The 26,812-nt window shown below is 42.2% G+C and overlaps 1 protein-coding gene across 1 annotated transcript in view; it reads left to right on the plus strand.

Annotated features, from left to right (window-relative positions):
* The window catches only part of LOC309702177 (NACHT, LRR and PYD domains-containing protein 3-like), a 330,494-nt gene that overhangs the window by 151,099 nt on the left and 152,583 nt on the right, over window positions 1–26,812 (plus strand). The window lies entirely within an intron of this gene.

The raw sequence follows: 26,812 nt of genomic DNA on the forward strand, positions 1-26,812 counted from the left end.
ATGCCTGCAGAGGTTCGACAGCATGTCTCAAAATGGTGACGGGTTGCTCAGCTTTTTATAGTCTCTAGTGGCCCCCAGCTAGTCGTAAAAGCCAAAACATCACATTTTTTCTCTGTTACAGCGCCTAAGTTATGACCTCGGCAGTTGTTTCTCTGCTTTCTGTAAGGTGGGGGTGTGGAATGTGGTCTATCTATCTCCCCTGTCTTTAGACACAGAGTCTCCTGCTTACAACCTTCTCTTCATGATTCAACAATTAAGCATGTCAAGAAAACAGTGTAACACATTCCCAGCAGATCAAGGATACAGAGTGATGCACATTTATCTAATGAACTAATATGTGAATATGTTCTGTTAACTCAAAAGTATAATGAGAACTAAACTACATACAGATCACACACTCTATTTTAAAGGGTGTAATATGATCTACAGCAGTATTCTAATTCAACTACTTTGATTACATATATAAGGTAACATATAATAACAGAATAATATCACAATACCCTCTTTTGATCTCTCATTAAAGAGATCACTAATAACAAGCACGTCAGCGTTGCAAGGTCCAGGTTGTCTTGATCCTGAGGCCCTCTGTCCCCCTTTAACGGGTGGACCATATGGGGGATGACCTCTGTGTTCACGCAGTTCAGATGCAAGCAAAGTTAGATTTTACAACCATAACAGCAGTTACAGATGACACTCCCATCACTCCCCATTTTCCCACAGCTTTATTTTGGTGCTCCAGTTTTCCACTCCCATTTTAATGCCCCCTTATACCTTTCAAATGTACTTAGACTAGAACCTCTGTCTAAGGAGCTTTTAACCTTTATTATTATTGCTGCAGCTACCAGTGTCTTCCAGTTGGGTGATTCTCAGCTTCTTTCTTCGACCTCCGGGGTTAGACCACCCTTTAGTCATTGCACAGTTCTGGGGATTATTCTGTCCCGATTTCAAACAAGGATCTGTGTGTTTTGGGTTCACCGGCGTGTCCCCCTTTTTGCCAAGAGCCTCTCGAACCTCGTTGGTCTGGTGTTCCCGGATTTCCGCCAACCCCTTCATGGTTATTGCTGTGTCCGTGGGATCCATCTTCTCCAGGAGCCCAAACGTCATGACACTTGACCCCAGTTGCTGTCTCGGCAGTCCCTACATCTGTCCCTGCTGTGAAGGGTCCTCACATCTCCGGGTCCCCGTCTGGTGTCTGTTCCTTTCTCTGTAAGAGACAGAAAACCAAAACACCTCTCTTCCTAACCCTAATAATCTAATGTTATTATCTACTGACCTTCTAGTGATTCAGAATTGGTCCAAAACATTCAGAATGTCCCAGGGACTTATTCTAATCATATCTTATGTGTGTGTAAGCATGTTTGCATTTAGCCCTCCGCACTCAAGGCATTTCTTACACTTTATCAGTCCGGACAGTCACGCCGAACGAAGCTTCTGACCTTCAAAAGGCCGAGTGCCAACTCGTTATAAGCACATTTGCAAGGTGTGTCTGAAAATTATTGAAACCCCTCTTTTTAACAAAAGACAAAAAATTAACAAATCTTCTAAACGCTATTCAGTTCATTTCAATGGGTAATGATTAAACATGAAAGCGATAGTTTATGCTCTTTCACTGATTCTCTAAAAGGTCCGTCTTCTCGGACCGCTATTAGCTTAAGCTTTACCATTCCTAAATTATTAAACACAGAAATAACGTCATAAGATGTTCATAAAACCATTGTTTAATGTTCGGACTCAACTCCCCCTTCTTGACACACTCCCATGTGTCAATTCATTGGAGCTAGACACTTAAAAGAGAAGGTTAGTGACATCATATCTGGTAACTGGTCCATCCAGAGCTGTAACATTTTGAAATGTACATACAACAAGCCAAACCACACCTTGGTCACACCAACCCTTTTCTGCCCCGAAGATGTCCAATGCCATCCTAGTATGGACTGTCAAAAGTGGCTTTAACGCTGACTATCCTGACAATCCATTTTATAACGTTTCCTGGTCAGATTTGCCAATCTCTGCACCAGGGTTTTAAACTTTTCGCCATTTCCATTAGTTGTTATTTTTATTTAGTTTCGACTCCAGATTTTCAATTTTTACCAGTTGTAATTAGTTTTTACCAATTCTTTTCTAGTTTAGTGTAGTTTTTATTTTCTGAAAATCCTTAGTTTCAATTTAGTTTTATTTGTGTTTTGCAAAAATTAAGTGTAACAAAATCCCAGTTCCATCATATCAGTCATGCTCTTCTGGTTATCCTTGGGTGTTGAGACTAATAACTATTAACTCTTGCCGCACCGTGTGGTCCTAATTTTGGTTCAAGTGAATTGATAACCTTTTGAAGGCGATTGTTTCACACCTTTATTTAGATGTCCCAGTCCTGTTATCTCGGGATACATCACGCTGCCTTATCGGGGGTTAGCTGTTTTCTGGGGATGCGGGTTGAGTGGATGAGCTCTTCAAGGAGGGGGAGTGTGCTCCCCCTGATGAGGTCTTCTAGGTAAGCTAGGTTAACCTTCTTGTGTGGGCTTTTCAAGTGCACTTTAAGGTTAGTGGGACTTTTAGTTTTATAAATGTCCCTCATGACCCCCTGATGACCCAGTATTTCATTTTTGCACATTGTAGTACACATTTTAGTTTTTGCTTGTAGCTCGCATACTCTACTTGCCACTCCTCTAAGTCCTGATGTTTCTTAGAGAGGGCAACCGTACCTTTAAAATTATATCACATGTGTGGGGGTGTGGCCTTGCCAATTGTTTTGCCCACCTTTTCAAAATGGCTGGCGTGCCCACAAGCATATTTTATGGAAAAAGAAAGGTAAGCTTGATATTTACATTTAAAATGTTTTATTAAACTCAGATTTTTATTTTATTCTTTTTTGCAAGTACCCCTCCTCGGTGGCGAGAAACTGTTGGTGTGGTCAAGTGGGTGCTCTAGAAACAAACGCTCAGGACAGAACAGTTATCAGTCATGTACTTCCTACAAATTTTGCATATGTTTTATTCCATATTGATCCTCTGAGTGTAATGGTACATTTTAATTTGAATTTATCCAAACTAAACACAATATTTTCTTTATTTACTTTGCTCTTGTTCTTTTGCAGTACCACATCCTATCAAATGTCCCTGGTGATTATATTCTACATTTAATACTTACTATTTCAAGTGAGAACCTAAATCATGTGGACCAATGTTTATTATTGCATATCTCTATTCTGAATGTGGCCAGTCATTCATAGGTATTGTTCAATTTTGGCGATTTTCCTCTATAAAATTCCCAATAATACAACATGATACCTTAATCAAAACACAGCTAATATAGCACAGTTTTCTTGATGCAAACATCAGTAACTCAAAATCAGCAACCACAGTGTTAAGTCTGCAGTTCATACTTATGTGAAGCTAGAGCCTCCTCCTCCAGTCTCTCTTATCCTCCTGCTCCTGAAAAAACAAAACAAAGCGAAGCCTCCACCCTTCTCTTGTCGGCTGGGTGAATTGTTTATGAATTGTTTATTGGCATTTACTAATCCTAAAGTGGGTGCAGTCATTGTCTCAATATCAAGTCAGTCAAAACTTTTAGTCGTCAGTCCATCACAGTCCATTCACATGCATACCTCCATACACATTCATACCAGATGTTGCTGATAATGGAGTCTCACGCGCAACCTATTCGAGCATCCATCACCAGCAAGATGACGTCATCATTTTAAAGGAAAACAATTCCTTGTTGTTTTTTTTTTTTTTTTTTTTTTTTTTTTGGGCCGGATTGACTCGGTGCAATCCTTTTAGATCAGTGTTCCCTATAAGTGAATTTCTCCCAAGCCAATTACAATCATGGAGAAGCACACTTTGCAACTGTTTACAGTAATAATATTTTATAGCGCTTTAAATTTCAATCTTTCAGGCCTTGTTTAAAGAGCTGATTGTTAAATCATGAACTCACCAAATATCAACATATCACCACCGGTGGATCACACCTCTCAGATGTTTTTTCTCCAGTGCACTGTAACAAAAACGAAAACAGACATAACCAACAAAATACTACTAAAATAACTCAAACTAGGGCCCGTTGCAGACATGTCCAAGCATAAAACTATCCCTCTCTCGCTTACGAGAAAGAACACAAGCCAAAGCTCACTGATAAAATCAAGCTAGCGCTAAACAAAACCAAACAATCAACCAGAAATTCACAGGAACATTTTTCTCCCTGCCGGGACAATATTGTGTGGGACTGAGAACCTCAGGTGCCGTAACACCTTTTGTTCCTCCTTGAATTAAATCTCAATCACAGAAAATGCCGTACTCCAACCTAACCTTACACTATTAATTCATCATTTTCACCCTGTGCCACTGTTCCTCATCAGGGCTGTGTGAAGCACAGCAAAGAATTCAGTCAAGGCCTTGAGCCATAAACAGACATCACGCACAGACATTGTTTTCATAACCAAACTTTTTTAGACCTTATTCCTAAAATCTACATAAATGCCCTCTGGGTGACATATAACACATTCTAAGTATTTAATGGTAATCAATGGTAATCAATGGCTCCTCATAAAAATTATGCATTGGGATGTTTGTGTGCAGCATTTTGCATATCAGCATAAGCAAAGCATTCTTCATTGCATCAGCGTGTATGTGTGTGTGCGTGTGGATCACTCTTTATTGCACAAGCGTGTGCATGTGTATGTGTGTGCATCACTTCTCAGTGAATCAACATTCCCGTGTGTGTGTGTGTGTGTGTGTGTGTGTCATTTCTTCATTCTGAGTCAGTGCATGTAGATGTGTGTGTTTGTGTGGGTGTTTGTGTTCATCACTTTCCTGTTCTGGTGTTCTGGGTAAACCACGGCCTGAAGCGTGCCCTGGGGTCCTGCCCCCCTCCTTTTTCAGTTTGTTTGCGACCATTGCTGCTGCTGCTCAAAATTCAGTCCGTCCTGGTTCTGACCCCAATTGGGGCAGTCCTTTCTCCAGGGTCGATGTTCACCGCAGGTGAAACCTGCATCTTCTTCTGTGTTTTTGTCCATTCTGAGGTGCCTTCTGTCCTCAGTTACTCCTCTTGTCTCGGTCACGCCCTTTTTCGCCACCCGATCATCCGTGTTGGTCCATCACTGTCCTGCACAGTGTGAATGCAAAGTTATCAAGGTCAGCATTCTTTCGCTCGGCCTTACTTTTCATTCGGGCTTGGCGGGCGTCTCTTTACAGCTCTGTCAGCTGACGCAGTCTGGGAATTTTCCCCCGTGTAGTGAAACGGGCCTTAGGTTTAGTGCTCTCCGTCTCGGCTGCATGAGATCACATTCCTGCAGGTCTGTTGACATTCTCAGGTCGTTGTTGTGGGTCCAGCTGTTGCAGCATTTGGTCAGTGTCACGTATGGGGGAGAGCAGGAGTCCAGTCAGCCTCGGCTTTCAGGGCCGGCAAAGCAGCCTGTAATTAAATATGTATAGAAAAAACAAAAACAAAAACAAAACAAAAACAAACAAAAAACAAAAACAAACGAACAGGAAAATGTTGTTGTGTTGGCTGTGTTATTCAGAGGGGAGACAATGGGGCCAGGCCCTGTGTCAGCCTTCTCTCCCCCTTTTTTTGTTTTTTGTCTCCCGATATAATCAACTCCTAACCCACCAAGTTGACAGGACAACACAGGTACATATTAAAATTCTTAAGATCATGTTTAAAAGCCCAAAAAAGGAACTTTCTTTCATTCAGTAATCACTTTTATTAATCAATCAACAGAAAACATGTCACAATTTGAAACTTTTAACCACTAAATTTGTTGCGTCTTGCCTGGTTGGTTAGACCAGTGTTCCTTTTTTTTTTTTTTTTTTTTTTTTTTTTTTTTTAGTTAAATTGTTGTCCTGCAACCCAGAGGGTTTCTTTGTCAGTAATGTATAGACTTCATCATTTAAGTATGTTAATTTTTCTTTAACCTTGCTGGAAAATCTTCACGTGTTCATGAGTGTAAGCTGTTTCTTCATTGCGTGTATGTGCATTTGTATAAAAGCAGGTTAATTTTATCTTTTCTCAAACTAGGCGTTACCTTAAAAGGAGCCTTTCTCTCAGATTTCTCTGCTTGTGTGTTTTTGTTTCACCTTTTTGTTTTGATGCTCCGGACGCCTTCCCAACCTCCACAAGTCCGTTGGCCCCAATTTTATGTGTTAAAACTTCTCTTAATTTCTCCTCTAATTCTCTCCTCGCTGCTGTCTTTTTCACAGCTGCTGATTCGTGCTGGGTGTGGTTCCCATTACCTATAATTTTGCTTCGGCCGCTGTGCTTGTGGGGGCAGTGGGTCCAGGTCCGCAGCTTCCTGTATTAACACACTAAGAGATTTATTTTAATTTCATTTTCATCACTTTTAAACCGATAAGCAGGCAACACGCCTACCTTGACAGCGTAAACTGTACGCCAGTCTCCCAACACATTCCTCTCTCTACTCCTCCATAATTCTCCACTGCACACCTCTTACTATCTCTCCTTTTTATTTTTATTACACCACAGAGTAATACACCCAATTATGCCCGTCTATCTCTATGTGGCTCCAAATTCCCTCTTTATTTTAATTTCACACTCGTCAGGGGACAGGCACACAACAATTTCAACCACTGAAACGAGGAATTCAACCTTTTTATATTTCTTCACTAATCTAGACTCAACGTTTGTTCGCAAAAATGTGTCTTGTTCTAGTCCGGAATAAATGTGAACCCGTGATTACACGGCCGTTCCAGTGTTATATCCGTAGCTATGCGGGGGCCCTCACCTCCCCAAGTCACCACCTCGGCACCCGGACGCCGCCGGTCCTGGCCAAGCGTCCCTGGACAGGAGGGTCGCCACTCCTAGGGCAAAGTTCCACAGGTACACTAGGCATCAACCTTTGATCCTAAAATGTGTATTTGCTCTAATGTCCTCCTAATCAAACACATTAACCGTCACTGTCACTGTGTTCACGCTTCACACTCCACACAAAACACACTCAGAGCGCGCCTCAGTCACACTCTCCCTCAGTGCGCGCTTCACCCACCAGACAGCACCCAGAGCGCGCCTCGCAGCTTCACACACACTCTCTCACCCAGAGCGCGCTTTGACACTCACACACAACACTTTTCCTCAGCGGGAATTTTACACAGAAACCTCTGAGCTCAACTATTAGATCTTCTTAAAGCACACTGCACCATAGACCAAAATACCCTTTTCTCTGCGATTATGACCGCCACCACGGGGCAAAGTCGCATCATAAAAGTGATGCTTGCATCCCCGAAGTTATACCAGACATCATAAACCAGGTTTTGCTCTATGTACTTCTTGGCAAGTAAAATTTTACTTTGTTTTATGACCGCAGCCCTTTAAAAAAACTCGACTGACGCCACAAACCACCGTCAAACCTCTGTTCAATGTACTAAAATTAGCACCAACCACTACTGCACTTCACGGCCGCATATCACCGGAACACGGCCGTATCATAAACCAAACCTACGGACGTGTTTCGCTCTCGCGTTGCCAGTGTTTAACCGCACCGTGAAGCCAGCATCTGCTTTTCCTTAAATCAACTTCTATTTCATAGCCGGCAAGAGCCAGGACGTAACCGACACCATAAACAAACTTCAAACCTCGACTTCAATGTACTGAACTAATGGCCGCGTCTTCAGAAGAAATTCTAACGTATTATTGCTACAGAAGCCAGTATTAGACAAAATTAAATGTGGAAGGTAAAGTGGCTGCAACTAGCTCAACGTAATATCTTATTAGTTTCTCGGTAGAAGCAGTTTACTGCAACTAGCTCAACGTAGTATGTTATTAGTTTCTCGGTAGAAGCAGTTTATTTAACACACTGGAATTCAGCCTCAACTTATGTTGTTAGTATCTTGCGCCAAAAACCAGACACCGACAAATTTACTGTGAAAATACGTGTAACTCAGTGAACAGATTAATTTGGAAAGCCCAATATGCACATTTGGTATTTATAATACAACAGGCTGTGCTTACCTTTTTATTTTTGGACCGGTCCTCTGTTCACCTCGCCTCACGATCTCACCAAAGGTCAAATCTGCACCTCCTCAGCACACCAAAGATCCGGGTCACACGGCACCAAGTTGTTGAAAACACGCAGTTCTTTGAATCTTTGGGCTGAAGGAAGGACAATACTCGGTGTATCAATGCTCAATCAACAATCATTTATTTCCATACAATTCAACAATAAGAGCATTACAACGTCCGGACGGGAGAGATGCCTGCAGAGGTTCGACAGCATGTCTCAAAATGGTGACGGGTTGCTCAGCTTTTTATAGTCTCTAGTGGCCCCCAGCTAGTCGTAAAAGCCAAAACATCACATTTTTTCTCTGTTACAGCGCCTAAGTTATGACCTCGGCAGTTGTTTCTCTGCTTTCTGTAAGGTGGGGGTGTGGAATGTGGTCTATCTATCTCCCCTGTCTTTAGACACAGAGTCTCCTGCTTACAACCTTCTCTTCATGATTCAACAATTAAGCATGTCAAGAAAACAGTGTAACACATTCCCAGCAGATCAAGGATACAGAGTGATGCACATTTATCTAATGAACTAATATGTGAATATGTTCTGTTAACTCAAAAGTATAATGAGAACTAAACTACATACAGATCACACACTCTATTTTAAAGGGTGTAATATGATCTACAGCAGTATTCTAATTCAACTACTTTGATTACATATATAAGGTAACATATAATAACAGAATAATATCACATTGGACAGAGCAGTGAAGATAAGTGACAGCAAAGCAGAGAGAAAGGGGGCGTGGCCCGGGTCAAAGCCAGGCCAGCTGCTCTCCACCTCGTGGTCACCTGCTCATCCTAGTGAGCTCCACCAGCAGCCCTTTCACACACTTCACAATGTCAAACACTGTGTGTGGACCTCAGCTAACAACAGGCTACATTTAAGTCTGGACTACATGCTTTTATATTGTTTTTATTCCATCAGCAGCTCAACATCATGAGCAGCTTTGACATAAAGACATCAAACTCAAGCTGACTTTAAACTACTTTTAATACAGGGGCTCAAAAACAACAACATCTTTATTATATATCAGGACACAAAGTCATTTCATCTCAAAGGGAAACAGCTTTATTTGGAATAACCAGCACTATCAACTGGTTTGGGATCTCCACCAGTTTCATGTCTTTGCAGCTTCTCCAACAAAGTTCCTGTAAAATCAGCATGTTTGTCTTTATTGGTTTGATAGTGATTGATTATTCAGTCCCAATCTGCTGTCATCTAAAGAACAAAATGATGTTTCTATGAGTCACAAAGCTCCAGATGTTGTCGGCTTCACAAAGAAAACAAAGAACTTAAACACAAAGTGTTTGGAGCCAAAATGTTCCCAAGCTGCTCTTTTTGAAATGGCAGAGGTACAGTGGTGTCTAACAGCACACTGTGGAAGGCAAACATGTTATTGTTGGATGAAACTTCATGAATCCTTTGTAGATTTGAGCTGTTGGAGCCTTTCTTTTCTCTTCAGGTGTACAGATGCTGAGGAGGCAGGTGAAGCAGGTGGAGCTGTTGTGATGCTGGCAGAGGGTGTGTCTTAGTAACTCTGTGAGGCAGAACTGGATCCAACATTGTGGATGTGTTGATGTTGGAGCCATTAAGAGTCTCTGGCCACACTGTAGGATTTCCCTTTGATCCACTGTGGGGGCATTTTGGAGTCTGTCAGTGAAACTCTTCATGTTTGTGTTTGACTCCAGTTTATAGAAACAGAGAAATGTGTCATGCTTTTGTTCGGCCTCCACAAATACACACATTTGTTCATTGGTTGGACTTTTTGGAAGGAGACACATTGAAAACCATGTTAATAAGATCTTGTTGTTTCCTGTGGATCCGACACAGAGAGTGGACTTCAGACAGAAAGCGTGGAAGAGATTTTAGAGGCCGTGTGTGGCAACAGGAAGTTTCTGTGTGTTTGCTGATCTTACATGTGGAAAACAACACGTGATGTTTGTGAAGTTCTACAATGATCATTGTTCTCACAGCATTTTGAGTGGGAACAGTTCAAACTGGGAGTAGTGGGAGTTATTTACTGATTGAAACAAGCTGAATGTTTCTGTGACGATGAAGATCAGCAGCTCAGCTGATCAATGAACTGACATCTATCAGTCGTTTCATGAGATGAAGTCATCAGCAGACATTTGTTCTGACTGTGTGATGAATGTCAGAACGTCAGGGCTCTGCTTTAGTCACTGCTTGATGATCATTGGCTCATTGTTGAATCCAGGGCCCAGTCTGACCTCTGACCTTTGCTGCAGGTCTTCTGTGTTATCTCCACTTTCATGTCTGATCTTCTGCTGTATCGTCCAAAATAAACATCTGGATCATTTCCAACACTTCAGCAGATCTTTAGTTTGGGCAGTGCAGCACAGAATAACACATATTGTACTATACTGCCCACTTCCTGATCTTATTGGATCTGTGTGTGAGGTTGGTGAAGGAAACACATGTTTACTGAGTGAGTCGCTGCCATTAGGAACTAGTTTTTATATCACAGCCTGGAAATCACACAGGACCATTTCTGCAAGTGAAAAGTCGTCATTGGAGGAAAATCATTGTGTAGTTTGTGCGACTGAAGAATTGTCCCAACTACATGTGCTGCTGACCCTTGACCTTTTCTTTAGGTGCACAGAGGAGTCTGTGGGAACATCCAGAACTGAGGCATCTTGTGTACAAACGTGTTCAGACCAGATGTCAAATGATGTCAGATGTCATCCGTGAATGGATGCAACTGTGGATCGTTCCAATAAAATGAGGCAGTTTTGTAAGTACAAGCCCACTACAACCCATCATCAACATTTTAAATTACATTATACATCTTCACTGATATAAAGCACCACTATTTTAACCTGATTCACTTTTTCCACCCTAACAGTTCATTCCTCAAATCAAACAAGATATTTGACCCTAAAAAAATGCATCAACAAATAATTTTGTAATAAAATATTTATTCTTCAACTTTTACAAGTGAAATCAAACAAGTGTGTTTAAGAGTGAAACCAGAGTGGAAGCTGCTCATACAGAGTCCAACCCAGGCTAAAGTAAGCTGAGTAGAGCAGCACCATCAAAGTGTCGGCTCTCTGAACACGGTGCAAGATCGCCATCTGCAGGACAAAACTAGTTTTTCTCGCCCTCCTCGTCAACATCAAGATGATGTCATCGTACAGCAACTGATTCCCTGTCCGTCTGGAACAAAGCATTTACATTAAAAAAGACATTTACAGAAAATACAAACACCAACAACACATCTCATCATCACATGATATTTTATTATTTATTATATTATATATTTTTATTGTACCATCAACATCAACAAACACCAGCATATTTTCTTTGAGATTGAGTAGAGTGGACCTTTCCCTTGGTTCACTTCCTGCTCGCAGCATCAGCTGACCTCTGACTTCCTGGTTAAGGTCTCTCAGCGTTGACTGGAATATCAAATCGGACTCACACCATGTTCTTGTAATGTGGTCATGTCTGTCAGCTGTTTGAAGAGCATCTCTGGCCTAAACACAATAGGAAGAACAACAACACGGCAAAAAAAAAACAACACATTTCCATATTAGATGAAGGGCACCGTAACTGGAAATGGTAACATTCATCTGATGCTGCTTTGGATTTATCTTCTGTTTTAGACCAACTTTGATCACTTCGAGCCATCTTAAGTCCGTTTGTTCTTCTCACTCACTAACATCTCATATGATTTCAGATCCCTGCTGTTCCCCAGCTGCCCTGTAGGTGGCCTCAGTGTGTCTCACACCATTTACAGATGATTACAGGTCGTTTACAGTTCAAACAGGTCCAACATAAGAAATATGTAGAAAATATCCTGCTATAACAGTTTGGGTCAAAGTGCAGATGTTCCAGATGTTCTGAGTCTGTCTGTGTTTTATGTTAACATGTAGATGTTGGACCAAAGTGAAGCTTTTTGATGTGACAGCAGGAATGTGAAGTGTAACTCTGAGCTGTAGGAAATGAAACTAAACGGACTTTTTCTCCTTTATTTATAGGAAAGTGTAGGAGAGCAACAGATGAACAAGCGTTACTGTAACAGGAAACATCAGAGGACCTTTATGTTCATCATCATCACTGTTTCCTTGTTCTGTCACAAACACACAACACTTCCTGCTCTCTCTCTGATGGATCTGATTGGCTGTTTCATTCACAGGAGGTCAGGGCGTCACACAAACAGCTTTAACTGCACAACGACACACTTTAAATCATCTGCAGACAAACCTGTGTGTTTGATTTATGAAGAAATAATAAAGACGTGTGTACAGCTGTCCATGAAGCAGCTTCTCACACAAACTCTGACACTTCAGCCACTTTAATTCCTGCAAAGCTGCGTAATAAAGAGCTGTGACTGCTATGAGCTGCTGATGATGACTGCATGAAGCTCTCAGCTGAAGCTTCTTTCATTTATTTTAATGTTAATGTCGCCTTTTTAAGTCTGTGTGAGGATTTTAATGACACACATTAAAGGAGCTTCTTTGATTAGAACCAAATTCATGTTGATTTTCAGCCTGAAATGATAAAAACTTTAATAATTCTGTTTATAATCATCAACCTGGAGACTAATGAAAAGTATAATAGTGAAAAAAATCCTTTATTATTTGAGTAATGCCTGAATCTGCTCAGAGACAACACAGAGGTGTTGATGACAGTTTGACATTAACTGAATTAAAAACTAGGGCTGTCAAATGATTAAAATTTTTAATCAGATTAATCACAGCCTAAAAATCAATTAATCATGATTAATTGCAACTCGAAATATGACCAAAATGTGTGCAAACATACGGACAGATAGCGGATTTTTACACACTTGTTAGTGTTATTTAATGCTAAGACCACGCTGAGTGGCCTGCATTCACTCAGCGTGGTCTGACGTAGGCTGGGTGTTGTGCTGGAAGCGAATTAATCACAGCCTAAAAATTGATTAATTGCAACTCGAAATATATGTGTATATGTGTATATGTGTGTAAAAATCGGGACAGATAGTGGTTTTTAACACACTTGTTTGTTTTATTTATTATTAATTGTGAGTACAAACAGTACAAGCAGAACAGGGCTTCAAATAATTGTGAGGGATTTTTACTGAATGTTTTCCACCCGTTTAAATCTAGCACATTGTTTTATCCATATACATCTTCAAGTTCACAGAACATAGGCCTAATTCAACAGGCAAAATAGAAAAAATCTCCAATCATCCTTTTGGGTAAGGTAGATTAGTGCAAAAAAATATGAACAACAGTGAAAAGTATTGTTTAAATCACATTCAACCATAGAACAAGCTCTAAACACACGGTCCTCTGGTCTACTCATCCTTCAGCCAGTTGCTGAGACAAACCAACTTGTCCACGTTCTCTGAGTGCAGAGCAGACCTCTTCTTGTTCACAATGTGCCCTGCTACAGAGAACAGCCTCTCACAGGGCACTGTGGAGGCAGGAGTGGCCAGGTATCTGCGAGCAAGGCGGGCCAGCTGGCTGTGGGCTCCTGCATGAGCTGCCCACCACTGTAAGGGACAGTCCTCTAAGGCAGTGCAGGGCTCTGCTCTGTAGCGCTGTATGGCTCTGTCCTGCTGTACCTCCTCCTCTGACTCAGAGTCAGAGTCCATCTGCAGCAGGCTCAGCCTCTTCTTGGCTGGACCTTCTTCTGCAGTGTGTGATCTTCTAGGAGAGTCTTCATGCAGCATGCCTGCCAGTGTGGTCCACACTGCTTCTCTGTCAGTCTTGGGCACACTGCGTAGGTCTTTAAAACGTGGGTCCAGTGCAGTTGCGATCTGGAGCCATGCATAGTTGGTATGTTCCTGGCGGGAAGCAAGGTCTTCCTTAAACTTCTCTTTAAACCTCACCACATATGCAGGGTCCTCATCAGTTACTTCCATGACACGGCGCAGGTGGCAGAAGGCTGGTAGAACTACAGAGCAGGAGACGTAGGCCTCTCCTCCCAGCAGTTCAGTCACATATCTGCAGTGGAATACACACACACACACACACACACACACACACACACACACACACACACACACACACACACACACACACACAGATAAGACAGCAAATTAAAAAAAGCTTTTTATTACTAGGTATTAAGACATTTTCATAATAACAAAACTGATTTAAGATGTATGTTTGATACATTTAATCTAAACCTACAATTATGGTCACAATGACAGGCTCACCTGCAGGGCTCTAGAAGTGTCTCCAGTCTCTGGAGTTTGTCCCACTCTGGAGGCGTCAGGAGGACAAGTTTATGCTTTTGTTTATCCAGAGTCGCGGTTACTGCAGTTTGGTTGCGGATCAAGCGCTTCACCATCTCCAGCGTGGAGTTCCAGCGCGTAGGCACGTCCTGGGCCAACGGCTCCTGCTTGCGCCCCAGTGACACCTGCTCTGCGTTCAGCTCTGCTGTGTTTGCTGGGCTGTGCTTAAAATGGCCAACAATTTTGCGGCATTTGGCCAGCGCAGTGACAAAGCCACTGTCTGCGAGACTCACTGTGATGCATCTCTGTAGAATGTGCGCGGTACACGGCATGTGATTGAATGGCATGATGCGAGCCGCAGCGATCATATTGCGCGCACTGTCCGTGCCTACTGTTGTCACCTTCTCCTCAATTCTCCACCTGCGAGCAACAGTCTGGAACTGCTCTGCACAAGCCTCCGCAAAGTGCCGCTCTTCCGTTTTCATTATAGTCAGCGCAAAGGATGTCAGACCCCAGGCTTCAGTGATTAAATGCGCAGTAACTCCCAGGTAATTGTTATTACTCAATGATGTCCAGTGGTCTCCTGTCAGAGCCACGCATTCTGTGTGAACTAAAGCCTCTTCTTTTTTCTTTTTCTCCGTTTCATACAGTTCGTGGATTCGAATTGTTATTGTGCTTCTCGCTGGGGGCTTGTAGGACGCGTCCTGAGATGCAACCTTTAAAACATCCGCAAAGCCCTTGTCCTCCACAATGCTTAGTGGTCTACAGTCCTTTGCTATCCATTTGGCTATATTGTCGGTCAGTTTGTCCAAAGAAGACTTACCGAGTGGCCTGCGTTCACTAAGAGTGGTCTGACGCAGGCCGGGTGAAGCTGCTGCCCCGACAAACGCGTGTTTGGCATTAAGGTGGTATTTTAAGGTCGAATTTGAACGGTGAAATTGAAACTCTTTACTACAGTGAGTGCAAATTACAACGCGTTTGTTTATTGTCCCATCTATGTTCTTCTTGTATTTGAATTCCCCATCCAGAAGGCCATCCTGTTCCTGCTTCTCCATTTTCAGTGGACATCTTGAGAAAGTTGAGGGTAAACAGGAATGTTTCCTCTGGATGAGTCCGACTCTACCAGAGGAAAAGGGGAAAGATGCAGAGAAGACAGCGCGAATGTATGTATGTAAACAAATCAAGTGGAATTATGGGAGCGACTTTTTTTTTTTTTTTATCTGCGTGTTGCGCTAAATAGTTAAATATTCTAACGTAATTAATTCCAAAATTTAATTATCGCAATTAACGCGTTAATTTCGACAGCTATATTAAAAACAAAGTGCTCTTATTGTGAAAATCTGCCTCCTACTTCTTTAAATCATTTGTATGTATTTTTTAACGTCACAGTGAAACATTGAGGCATTAATCTGACACAGTTTGATCAGCAGCTGTGTTTTCACTGACGTTTCACTTTGATTTGTTCAGACTGAGCAGAGAGGATCGGTTCTCTGTGTGCGCACTGCTGAGAAACACAAGCTCATTTCTGCTGTTTCATGAAAAGTGTTATGGAGGAACAAGAAGTTCAGCCTCTAAACTCTCAGCGTGAGGACTGAGTGAAGAGTTTCAGAGCAGAGAGTTTTGGCTCACAGCTTTTAGCGTCTACACAAAGAGACGATTACGCACTTGATCTGAGAACATCTCCACCTCCTACAAACAAACTCTCCTACGAGCAGCTGTCACAACCACAACAGGCAGAAGACTGGATTTCTTCAGGTCAGATTTCATGCAGTTTGCATAAATTGTGTGTCACAGACATTGTAGTTCACATTTGTGTGACTCGTTTAAATCTTCTCCTCCTGAAAGTGAAACTCTTAAAAACACATCAGGCCACAACCTGCTGCAGGTTGTGCAGCAGGTTGTGGACATCGATTCATTAATGTTGAATTCTCTGCAGCTGCTCTGTTGCCATGTTGTTGCAGTACCGTATTTTCACGACCATAAGGCGCACTTAAAAGTCTTAGATTTTCTTCAAAAAGTACGGCGCGCCCTATAGCGCAGTGCCCCCTATGTGTTGTAAGGAGGACGTAGTAGAGAACACCATGAGAACGTTAAAGGGTGAAGTGTGGGCGTTGATCGTATATACCGGGACAATCGCACATACGTGTATAAAAGAACAGGTATGTGCGTTATGCAGGACATCGTTGTTTTAACAACCCTGAAAATGGCAAAGAGACACGCTTACGAAGCACAGTTTAAACTGAAGGCCATCAGCTACGCGGAGGAACATGGAAATCGAGCAGCGGCGAGAGAATTTAAGGTTAATTTAATGAATCGATGGTTCGCAAGTGGAGGAAGCTGGAAAACAAGCTCCGACAGGTCAAGAATACGCAGCTGAGTTTCCGCGGACATAAGGCGATTGATAGAGGATTTTTATGAAATACAATATAATCAAGTGTGTTTTATTTTCTAGTGTTCATATATTTTCACATAACCAAGCCTATTGTTAAACAAAACACAATGCATTCCTTACTTCAGTGTTTGAGATGTTTGACAAGACAGGATATACATGCATTCTTTACTTCAGTGTCTGTGATGTCAGATAAGCATGAATACTGCTGTGTCGTTATTTTTCAGTTTGTGTGCAGAGGTTAGATAGCTAAGACAATGCCTGAGCTCTCCCCTTTCCGTTAAAAGAGGAAGTGCTATGTAATCCATTTTGAACTATAAATAAAGCAAGCAGCCTGTACTCGTTGTGTCTGTCTTCTCAGAGGCATTCACCCGTGTACACGTTCTTAAACTCTGAGTCGGTCTGCAGTGTCTTATTTCTCTTACTTGTGAACAGATGTCTAAACCCCTGACATTTAATTGGTCCTTCGTAGCCGGATAACTAACTGTTATTTTTAACGTCTAGTTGTCCACAGACGGTTTTCATCGGATTCTGACGTCGTGTTGCCTGCGCTGGAAAAAATCTGTGCACAGTAAAAAGGAAAATCCGGGAGCGTGAATACGATCTCTGGTCAGCGAGGCCCCACGACGCCAGGACCAGATGTGCCGGATCCAAAACGCAGCGCCACAGTAAGGTGAATATGAAACACTGCATTCCATCTAGCGCTAAAATACGTTGATATTGAGATTTTCCTTTAAAATAGTGTGTAAACCTGGTTAGCGCCGACAGATCTCAATCCAGAAGGGATTTAAGAGACAACAGGCAAGAGCGAAATTCTAGAAATCGCTATTAAAAGTTCCGGTTGCTTTGGGAAAGCAGCTGTAATGGAACGAGTTCCGGTCGCTCTGGGAGTGGCTGCAACGGAACAGTTAGAAGGTTGCACAATAAAAATACAGAAAGTCTCAATAAAAATTATAAAAGCGCGCTCTGTTTGTGTTAACAAAGAGAAGTGAGTTGTCATTTACGACCCAATACGCGGTCGAACCCTTCTCAAGCTGTTTTCCTGTGTCCACTCACGAACTGGCTGGAGTGGGAAACTAAGGTTGTGCTTCATCACGTAAAATCAATAACCTCTTTCTCAAATAGTGAGAAAGTAGAAGGCTGTTATTGATCACCTGCCCACTCCTTTGTGCCAGAGAAGGTGTCACAGTTCTGACGTAATTAGTTTAAAATGGGTAACTCTAAAACTAAAGTAAAATTAACAGCAGATGAAGAGTGGTTAGAAAAAGCTGTTCAAATGCAGGAATAGTCAGTGCAAAAAGGTGGAGAAATACAAAATAAAATATATTGTCCAGCTTGGCAAGGCAAATGCACCCCTGATTTAATAAATGCTTTAAAAACCGCTTTGCAAAAAGAGCTATATGTGGAAAAAAGTCAGAAGAAAAAAGCAAAACGTCTAGCAGAATGGCATCTTTTCAAAGTGATGATGACAGACGTAGAAGACGTGGAGAGGAAGGAAGTGAAACAGATGAAGCGGAAGTTTACAATATAGAACAACTGCTGCTAGGGTCAGAAGCCAAACCAACAGTTGTAGTATATGTGAAAGGTGTGCCGTTAAAAAAAAATGTTTTGAGACACAGGAGCTTGTAAAACTGTTTTAACTGTAGAAGTCCCAAATGTAACATTTTCAAAAAACACTATAATTGTGAAATCAGCCTCAGGACATGTGACAAAACAGCATCTAACCGATCCCCTTTTTATGTCACATAGAGATAGTGGCCGTGGCTGCAAAAATCAGTGCATTTATGACCCATCATGCCCAGATTGTATGAAATAAATAAAAGGAAATCATTCATATGAAGACCTTTTCTTTTTTTTTTTTCTTTTTTTTTTTCTTTCTTTTTTAAATGACATCAGAAACAGCAGTATGCGACATTACGTGATGGCAGAGCTTCAGTTCATCCTTTGTCATTTTTTTTTTTTTTTTTTTTTTTAATAAATAGGACAGGGGGAATGAATGAGAGAAAGAGGGGGAAGAAAGAAAGAAAACCAAAGGGGAGAAGAGACGGTGAGAAGGGGGGGGGGGGGGGGGAAGAGAGAGAAAAAAAAAAAAGAACTCCTGGGTCACCTGTATGGAGAAAAAAAAAACAAACAAACAAAAAAAAACAAACAGAGGAGACAGCAAACAACAAAGAGCAACATAATAATAGAGAAAACAAAGCACCATCACAATAAACTAGCTAGTCATAGATATCAATATTTACTAAATAATAAACGATATTGTGCAGCACGCAAGATAGACAGCGCACAGTGTGCTTTGAGGCAGCAGCCAAGAAAGCTTTAGTCCGCGTCTGTGAATACCCATGTGTGCATACCTGTGTGGATCAGCATGCTTGCATTCCAAAGGTTTCTCCATGTAATGATCTGCTAGGGAGTGTGGGGGGGCCACAGCCCCGTCCTCCAGGGTGTGAAGCGGGTATGGAGGAGATCAAAACTCCAGACATCCAGAGGCCCCCAGAACACAAGAGACCATGGAAGACCAACAGAGGGGCAGCCGCGCCACTGTTCCAGTAAGAGCTGAGGAGAGTCCCAGATGAGGGCTTGCCCAGCAGCCGCGGAGCAGAAGTCAGGGGGAGTTGCAGTGACGCGCCCGTGAGCTCCGCCGGCCCCCAGCTGTGCCTGAGTGACCGAGCCCCAGGCCGAGAGGCCGGGGGCACCCCACCTCCAAAGGGGCCCGAGCGAGCCCCAGGCCCCAGGCCCCGACAAGCGGCCGCCAAGGAGTGAGCCGGTGTGTACCCGGACGCCCACCCCCAGACACAAAGAACCACCAACACACCGACACCTGAGGGAGTCCGCCACTGGCAGGGGAAGTGGTGGTGGGTGGAGATAGGCCTCCAAACCTTGGAGGGCCTGAGGTGTCCCCAGAGAGGTGGCGTCTGATACCCAACCTGACATATAGACACAGACATACAGGCACACACAGACACAAACATCCATTCCCACCCTCATGCTCTCATATGCACTCACTCCACACTCAACCAACGTGGAGACAGACATAAAGAGACGCTGTACACACAATCACACTCCCCAAGCGTACTCTACAAACCGGGTCTAGGTACCCTTGCCCCTGGAGGGGGGAATTGCACCCAGACCCAGGTGGTGTTACCCTTTTCCCTGCGGTGGGGAGAGGCAGACCACCCCGACTCCGCAGCAGCAGGGAGGCCCCACACCCCAGACCGCAGTCGGACGGCCAACTCCTCCTACTAGCTCTCCCGCTCCAGCAGGCCGCAGAGAATGGGGGTGGGAGAAGACTCCAAACCTCCCTCCACCCGCTCATTGTAGTGTTGATGCATATGTGTTCTAAGGTGCAATTAAAACCCAGGAGGGCATGGAGCTACCTGCCAAGGAGCAGCAGGTAAGCGCATGGTCCCTCCTGCTAGCCCTCAATGACTAAGTGTATTTAAAATTGAGAGGTGGGCAACGACGTCAGGGGTGAGGTATACACCCTGATGGTGATTTGGATGAAGACCTTTTCTAAAAAAAAAAAAAAAAAAAAAAAGAGAGATGCATAAGGTAGATTAAGGCTGTATCATTGTACAGCCAAGGAAAGTGTGTGAAAAGATAAATGTTTCCATCCTGGAGGTGGGTGAGACTGCAGCTCATTCACGTCCTTGATGGATACAAAATAAAATATAATAATAAACTACTTGGTTCGACATGCAACAGAGAGAATGCATGTGACTGAAGGTTGGATCTGAGATGAGGCAAACAGAAGACCAGTCTAAAAGTAGGCACAAACCTGTTCAGAGATGAAGCAAATTGTACAGATTGGATGAACTATAAATTATCTGTTTGCTGAGTAAGATGATCCTAACTATTAAATTGTCTCAGTAGTAGTATAGTGATATACACTAGTAAAATATTGTAATATACTATTGTTACTATATAGAGAGAAAAAGATGATGATATTAATAATGATATAAAATTAATATTGACAAGAAGTATCCTAGTCAGTATGATGTGAGATGGACAATTGTTATGAAGTAGTCTGCACCAAGCTTAAGGTTTGCTCAAACTCAGTATAATGACATATGAGATGAAGAAAATAAAGGCAATATCTAAACCAATTAGGTGCATAGAGGCACTTAACCTGCTTGAAAACCTGTCATTTATCCTAGATAAATATTACTGAGATACAGAGCACATCTATAATAACAACTAATAAGCCAAACCCTGTAGATAATAACTAAACCTACAGGATTATGAAGCTGAATTAAATGTGTGGACACCGCTAAGTTGATGAGCATGTTACACATTTTCTTTTATTTTTTTATTTATTGGTTTTTTATAGCAGAGGCTGCATGCTATTAAAAGCCAACACATGCAGCTGTCTGTGAGCTCAGTTTCCCCTCACACTTCTGCTTTGTTTCTGGCAACATTTTTCTTTGTCTTTTTGTGTCCTGACTCATGTATGTTTTTGTTTTTTGATTATTTTGTTGGTTTGGAAACAAATTTGTGCCGATACTTGAGGGATTGGGTGTGACGGGTACAAAATAATAAATAATAATAACACTATGAAAGTTGATAGTAGGGTGAGTGCAAGGCGGTGTGTGAAAAGAGGAAGTCTGAGAAAGAAGTGCGTGCGTAGGCAAACTGCAGAGTATGTGCGTCAAAAGAGGGTGTATTGTTTTTACATCAAGGTTTAGTAGAACTAAAGTAGAACGTCACAAACAAACAGATAAAAAAGTAAAATGAAGAGAAAAAATAACTGACAATTACATTAATGAATAGAAAACACACATACACAAAGTGCCATATGTGAAATTATTCTAGGAAAGAATCAGAAGTGGGATAGTTTAATATAAGATGCAATGAAGGAAGCAGCTTACACTCCTTTAATTTCCAGAGCCAGTGCGTTCCCTCCCCTGCCCACTTGGGCCCCGTATCAGGCGAGTATGGAAGGCTGGATAGCCCATGACGGGTAAGATCCCACCTCGAAACCCTGGGACAACCTAAGGCAGGCACAGTCACGATTACTCGGCCTCACTCAGTCCCTGTGAGCTCAGACTCACGGGTGAGATGAAGTGAAGAAGACGGGACCTCAAGGGTAAAGCCGCTGGGCTAAGGCGGAGGTGGAAAGTGGCAAGTGGAGCCCTAACTTCTGGCTGAGGACAAGGAATGCTGTTATTCAAGGTGGGAAATCAAAATTTGGGTTAGTAAATTTGGGAAGGAGAAAATTGACTGTTTAAAGGCAAAATTATGAAGGAGTCTGACACACTGGAAAAGCAACATATGCAAATTCACATACACAAACATAAAATACATTTGAGTTTGAAATTGAGGAACTCAAAGAAGCTATATGACAAAGTGAGTTATGAAAACAAAAAGTGATTAAAGTAGTTTTAAAAGAGTGACTTAGGAGTGCTCTGGGACTAAGTGATCAACAGTAGTGATCACTGTAGAAAGAAATAAAATAATTTAATAAGGTGGTAATGTTTAAACATATGTTTCTGTTGTTACAGCAACTCATTGAGAGATGACTCAGTATGCAAATTAGCTGAAGTGAGTGGTGACGGAGGAGCTTCCTGTGTGTGTGTGTGACTGAGGCTTTCAGAAGAGGAAGCATAGCAGACAAGAGAAGTGCAGAGTTGGGTAGGAAATTTATAGTTTAGTGATTATATGTTGTCGTAAAGGGGTTTTATGCTGAATTTAAGTATGTTAAAGGGGGTGATTTTTGTGTGCAAATTGTGTGGTTTTAATGAGACTTTCGGTGTATTGAGGGGGTGAGATTATGTGGTGGCAAAACTTGTGTGTTTAAGGTTGTTGTGGTGATGGGTTGATTCTGTCAGTAAGGTTTGGGTTGTTGTTGTTTTTGTTTTAATAGAGGGAGTTTTAGGAAACATGGACATGTCTGAGGGGCCCATTAGTTTGTAACAGTGCACTTAAAGGAAACCTGTCAGGTGATTTTGTTTTGTGTTTTGTGAGCTAATAATCAGCTCTATTTTTTCTCATTTCTGTTCTAAGCAGGCCTGCAACAGCGCTGACAAATTCTCGGGGAGAGCAAATAAAAGGGGGGCTTTCCAGATTACAATTGGCTGAGGAGAGCTACCTGTGGGGACTGATCAGGTCGTAAGTCCCTGTCCAAAATTGTAGGATTTTATGCGAGTCAATCCAGTCCAAAAGCATAAAGAAATATTTTCCTATGGAAAATAAAAAAAAATGAATGAGCTCATTTTGCTGAGGGTGGAGAATCTGATCGTGCGGGAAGCTCCACTATTAGCAAATATATGGTGTGACTGCATGTGAGTGAATGTGTGGCTGGGTGAGTGAGGATGCATAAATGTGGACAAACAATTGGCTTTTACTAGAGAAAATTTCTGTTTTGTTGACTGGGGTTAGATTATGGGATTATAGTATATTGTTGGGAGAATGCCAAATGTTAAAGGGGAAACATTTTTGATGTAACTCATGTTACCATTAATTGGAGAAACACATGACTGATAATTGTTCTGTTTCAAGTTTATTTTTATGACATAGATTGGATCATGAGTGGGGAAAAACTAAGCATTTTGAGTTTTGTATAGTATTGTGACACATTTCATGTGTCAAAATAAAGGGGGAATTTAGGGTTTAATAATTTAATTGTTTAATAATTTAGGATCATTTTAGGACTTTTTTGGTTCTTATTATGCGTGATTATGTTTGGGGGTTTGTTGATCATTTGGATATGGTAAAACTGAAACTGTTATTTTTATGTGAAGGTTAAAGGATTAAAGAGGTTGTTTTCTTTTGGATCTTTTAGTAGAATAGGCGCTTATAATGATTTTCTGGTTAAAAAGGTGACTTAAGATTAGAGTAGAGGCACTTGCAGCAGCGACAATTCGTGTAGAGGATGTTGATGATAGCGAGCAACCGGACGGGAAACCAGCGCTTAAAGAGTTTTAAAGGGATGAGTAACGTTGAAGAATATATATAAATACAAGTCAATAAGTTAAGAACATAATTAGGATCATGCTTTTGATTAAAGAGTCCCAAATAGGATAAGTTAGGGAGGTGCAGGAAAAGGTGTTTTGCTTCCTTTGCAGAAGATCCCGGCGAGGATCCTGGAGGCCCCGAGGCTTGATGAACCACATCAGACGAGACGCAAGAGGAGCACTAGAGACGTGCAACCTCACGACTCAATCTGGGGAACTGACGTACCAGACGAATTCAAACATGGACCAAAGGACAAAAAGTAATGCTTTCTCTATTCCCGTGGGCAGGAAATGCCAAAAACATGCTCAGGATAGAGACACTCGACTACCGTTTTGGACTGTTTCTGAATGCTTCAACAAAGATCAACAAGGCTCAGAATGAATAAATCGATGCAGTGCGCATCACAATAATGCAACACCGAGTCGCATTGGACGTGATACTAGCCGAGAAAGGAGGCTTATGTGTGCTCTTCAACACGACTTGCTGCACATACATTCCTGATAATGTGCACTCCAACAATATGACTGACGCACTGGACGTGCTGCGACAACTGAGTCAAGCTCAACGACAGGACTACATCACTGGTGAAGAGGACTGGCTCACATGGCTTCTTAGTGGGTCATGGAAGACGTTGCTCATGAAAGGACTAGTACTCGTTGGAGTACTGCTCATACTCCTTTGCTTATTCTCAACATGCATATTGCCCTGTGTCCACAGAATGGTAAACAATATGTTCACCACAAAACTACTAGCATATGTCTCCCTACCCCAATACGAACCACAAGCAGAGATTGAACTTGAAGAAGATGAATTTTAACTGATGATCATGTATGTTTTCACCAAATGACATGCAAGTTGAAAATGTGACTAACAAGTGACTATGCATTGATTAAACCTGTGAAAAATATTAACAACAGGAGGGAATGATAGAGGATTTTTATGAAATACAATATAATCAAGTGTGTTTTATTTTCTAGTGTTCATATATTTTCACATAACCAAGCCTATTGTTAAACAAAACACAATGCATTCTTTACTTCAGTGTCTGTGATGTCAGATAAGCATGAATACTGCTGTGTCGTTATTTTTCAGTTTGTGTGCAGAGGTTAGATAGCTAAGACAATGCCTGAGCTCTCCCCTTTCCGTTAAAAGAGGAAGTGCTATGTAATCCATTTTGAACTATAAATAAAGCAAGCAGCCTGTACTCGTTGTGTCTGTCTTCTCAGAGGCATTCACCCGTGTACACGTTCTTAAACTCTGAGTCGGTCTGCAGTGTCTTATTTCTCTTACTTGTGAACAGATGTCTAAACCCCTGACAGCGATCATCGAGCAAAGAACGAGCGGGAGAAGCGTTTCGACGGTCACCATTCAGCTAAAAGCAGTTTCACTTTCACTTTTTATGAAACGGTGCCATTTTTCCATCCGGACCAGGACTACGGTAGCGCAGCAACTTCCAGCGGATTATAAGGAAAAGCTGGCCATCTTCCGCTCCTACTGCAGCAAACACATCGGCGACAAACACATCCAGCGATGGATGACCGATGGAGACCACAGTTTCACCAAGAGTGGAAGGCAGCGCCGGGAGAGTTACGCCACAATTTGCCAATGGATTGTAGATGCTTGGGCTAACATGTCTGCTGGCACTGTTGTTCGAGCTTTCGCAAAAGCCGGCATCATTTCCGAGGAGCCGCACGGCACGGAAAGTGACTCTGACGGTGAAGAAAGTGAACCTGGCATGTTTGATGGAGATTTAGCGCAGCTGTTCAATTCAGACACAGAGGATGAGGACTTCGATGGGTTTGATTGATGATAAAAATGTGAGTACCAAACTTTGTTTTGCTCCTGCTTTAGTTTTAAATACGCACACTTGTATGCTTGTGTGTTGTTGATGATGACGATTACCGGCAATAGAAATGTGAGTAAGGTACCGAACTCAGGTTTGCTCCCGCTTTATTTTTAAATACTCATACGGTACTTGTATGCGCCCTATGGTCCAGTGCGCCTTATGTGTGTGTTAAATACAGTAAGGGCACACATAACTGAGACTGCGCCTTTTAGCACAGTGCGCCTTATGGTCGTGAAAATACGGTATATTAATAACTAACCTCGTGTTGTGGACAAATGATCTCAGTTGTTCTCGTATGGGCTCAAAATGTGGTCATAAATATTTTGTACTTGTAAAAAAGATTTGTATGTGTATAAAAGATTTGTGCGTGCGTAAAAAAGATTTGTGTGTGGACTTAGAAAAAAAACCCCTGCAAGTTACAAGTACGGATTTTGACCCTATTTTTCTTCCTTTCATCTGATTGGTCAATGTCATGTCAATCAACAATGTAACAATCCAATTAGAGAACAGATGGGTTTGGCTGTCGAGGGGCGCTTTTTTTTAACTGCAGGTCTTTGCCTGCATACATGCACATATGTCCCTCTGTGGGGGGTCACTCCCACTAGGTTTATATCTGGGACTCTCCACCATTTGACCTTAGAACTGAAGAAGCTTCTCGGATGAGAGGTGAAACGTCTTCAAGTAACTTAAAGAAGTCCAGACGCTTTTCTTTGCAAGCTCCTTTGACATTTGACCACGAGCAATCTTTTCTGGTTTCTTTGTAGCCAGAAACCAGCTCTCTCCTCGGCTTCCTCCACTACACGCTTCCCCCACGCCGGTCTCCTCCGTCACTATAAAGGGGAGAGTCATGAGCTCCATCACCCTCACCTGTGCCGTCCAACGTCCTGCCACCAGCCTCCACTGCAGCAGGCCAGAGACCACACCCCTGCCACAATAAGTAAAAGTATATCCTTGCTGTACCCTTAATGCTAAATGTGCTAAATTAACCGCTGCCTTTGCCCCTTTGGGATTATTCTTATGTCACTGGGATGTTGACCTTTGACCTTCACATTAGAGAGATGGGCAGACATAATTAGTGTATGAATTTTAAAGTAACAGGTAATAAAGAGAGTGTAGCAAATGTAGTCAGGTTTATTACTCTGTATCACACATGAGTGCCCGAGGGAGGCGGGGCTGACTGGGGAGACACAGGAAACAGAGAGACAGGGCTGACTCGACATGAAACGATGAAACGTGGGACACGGGAACAGAAACTAAACACAGGCTGAAATGAACACTGAGGGAGGGAGAACTAAGATTACTGAGAGCCTGATAAATAAGAAGAACAAAAAGCAAGAAAAACAAGAGTCAAAGAAAACCAAAAACACAAAGCATTGGGCCAGGACCCACTGCTGTGACATTTATATGTGATAAAAACATTAAAAACTGCTC

Source organism: Aulonocara stuartgranti, assembly GCF_965226115.1.
Source record: "Aulonocara stuartgranti genome assembly, chromosome: 3".
Classification (NCBI taxonomy): Eukaryota; Metazoa; Chordata; class Actinopteri; order Cichliformes; family Cichlidae; genus Aulonocara; species Aulonocara stuartgranti.